This window comes from Octopus bimaculoides, chromosome 14, assembly GCF_001194135.2.
Source record: "Octopus bimaculoides isolate UCB-OBI-ISO-001 chromosome 14, ASM119413v2, whole genome shotgun sequence".
Taxonomy (NCBI): domain Eukaryota; kingdom Metazoa; phylum Mollusca; class Cephalopoda; order Octopoda; family Octopodidae; genus Octopus; species Octopus bimaculoides.
The window spans coordinates 30514590-30517367 of NC_068994.1; the positions used below are offsets into that span (position 1 = coordinate 30514590).

General features: G+C 41.0%; 1 protein-coding gene across 1 annotated transcript in view; it reads left to right on the forward strand.

Moving 5' to 3' along the window:
- LOC106884345 (uncharacterized) overlaps positions 1-2778 on the forward strand; it is a 77912-nt gene that overhangs the window by 8838 nt on the left and 66296 nt on the right. The window contains exon 3 of the mRNA XM_014935684.2: positions 743-963. The gene's annotated coding sequence lies outside the window, so the exon portion shown is untranslated. The remainder of the gene's footprint in view (positions 1-742; positions 964-2778) is intronic.

A 2778-nucleotide genomic window follows, 5' to 3' on the forward strand; every position in this document is an offset into this window, starting at 1 on the left:
AGGCAGAAACGTTAGTACGCCGGACGAAATGCTTAGCGGTATTTCGTCTGCCACTGCGTTCTGAGTTCGAATTCCGCCGCGGTCGACTTTGCCTTTCATCCTTTCGGGGTCGATAAATTAAGTAACAGTTGCATACTGGGGTTGATCTAATCGACTGGCCCCCTCCCTCAAAATTTCGGGCCTTGTGTCTAAAGTAGAAAAGAATATTTAATCTCCAGGAAACCAAATATCTCTCATAACACACTCTAACGTTTTAAATATGGAACGAGGTTATTCAGAGTACGTTTGAAAAATTTTAAAAAGATCATATTTTATCTTCTTTTTAAAAGTACTTACATTATAATGTCTGAGGATAAAATGGGGTGGTTACAATCGGAACACCTTTATTCAAGAGACTACCGTATCTGATCGAGAGAGAAGCAGGTAGATTCACGAATGTCTCCGAAACCCACAGCAATTTGCTTTACTGAATTGTGCGTCGTACTTCTGCTGTAAGCCATCCTGAGGAGAGTTTTGAGGGGAGGCAGCTTTTAGACAGACCGATTAATCTCTCGCTTCTACACCACCAGGTTCTGACAATTTGTCATTTATAGGTATGGCAGGCTTCCACCAGTTTTCATTGGCCATCTTGTCTCCCGAAGTAAGTAATGAAAAAAAAACAAAAACAAAAAAAAAAACTAGAACACCGATTTAGAACACAAGCGGCTGACTTCTGTTGTCTTTCTTTTTAATTAAAAAAAAGATCTGGTTGTCAAATACAGTGAATCAAACGTTCCTTTCTCCATCTTCAACTACCTTTCACCAACAACTACCTTTCCCCGAAAACTACCTTTGACCATAAGCGATAACGAAGGGACAGAACTGATTATACATATCGAAAGTAGCAAACGGTACTGTTTACGCATAGACCAAAGAGAAACAGTTTACTTGACTACAGATGGATCAGAGTGCCTTGATGAAAAGGTGAGTATTCTTCTAATTTTAAATTAAACGATGTAATCAGAGAAAAAAGGGCAGCGGCAATGACATTTCGCAAGACCTTTAAGACTTGTGTAAGGAGCCAAACACTTAGCCTAAATACTAAAGTATCGAATGAGCAGATCGCAGCGTTAAACAGAATGGAAAATTGATTCTACCACCCAGATAAAGGAACGGTTATTTGGCTGGCTCCTTTGGCAGGATTTCTTGTTTAGCCCCAGGTCACTCCTGTTTGAAAAGACCTATAACCAATGACGTTCTAGCCGTAACCATATCGCCATTTTCAAGCATTACAAGGGTCGATTGAAAAGTTCATAATCTGACCAACATACTCTCATGAAATGTGAGCAAATGAGGTATATTTTCAACATAGTCCCACTTGTGGTCCACACACTTCTTCCATCAGTGTTGCAGTGCTTGGATCCCATTGATGAAGAAGACTTCATCCTGTTGCTCAAAAAAGTCATCGACAGCAGATATGATGTCCTCATTATTGCGATACTGGTCCCCAGTGTTTTTTCATGCTGGAGAACATATGATAGTCAGATGAGGCCAAATCAGGAAAACAGGGAGGCTGATCAACCAGTTCAAAACCACAGTCACTCACAGCAGCCATTGAAGCTTGTGTGCTGGATCAGTGTCCTCATGAAATAAGACTACTTTCGTTAGTTTTCCTGAGTGTTTGGTCTTGATAGCCTTTTCTAACAGCCTCAGCAAGTTGGTATACTACTCTCCATTGAAAGTGTGGCCCCTTTTAAGATTGGCAACAAACACAGTGTCTTTTGCATCCCAAAATACTGAGGCCATCACCTTTCCTGCTCAGGAAACAAACTTGGCCTTCTTTGGAGCAGGTGAAGAGGGGTGTTTCCACTACATGGATTGTCTCTCTGTCTTTAGCTCAGAGTGATGAAGCCGGTACTCATCATGGGTTAGAAAATGTTCAAGGAAACGACCGGATCTGCCCCACCAAAATGTCAGATTTTCCCATGAGGTGATCAGCCTGGTGCGCTTTTGATCAGGTATTAGAAGACGTGGCACCCACCCAGCAAGAACCTTCGTCATGCCAAGTTCATTGTGCAGAATATTCTCAACTCTCTTACGAGATATGCATTGGCTATTTTATTTATAGTCGATCACCTGTTTCCCATCAGCAAGTGGCGAACACGATCAAAACTCTCCCTTCCTCTCCTAAATCCAGCTGCTCATTTTTGCACTCTAGATAAAATTGGAGCGTCATCCCTAATGTAGCAACCATGTCAGCTTGAATGCCCTTGAGGGCTAAACAATTTTTTCTGCAAGTACTTGATAACTTCAAGATGCCAAATTTCGTCGATTTTCGAGAAAAGTCGCTACTAGTTATATTTTAAGTCTCCTTTGAACAGTCAGATGTCTATCGGTGTCTTTTGCCGATCAGTATGTGGCTAAGACAAAACGATTTGGTGGGCACGTCAAGGATTCTTTACTTTGACCGCACCTAAAGGAATAATTGTTTGGCTATATTTTGGAATGTTGTAAACAACATTCCTGTTTTCATTGAATTCTATTGTTACTCCAGAAATTTTAATATTTCAATCGAGTCAATGGTTATTGACTGAATGAACTTAAACTCGATTGAAATGAACTTAGCATGAGTAAGGTTTCTGCTCGGTGGACGCCATGTCCTCTGACACCTGATAAAATTGTGTACCAGGCTGATCAAATCACGGGAAAACCTGACACTGTTTGAGGCATATCTAGCTGGTTTCCTTGAGCTGATAACTTTGAACCAGAAAACAAAGAAACAATCCATGCAGTGGAAAC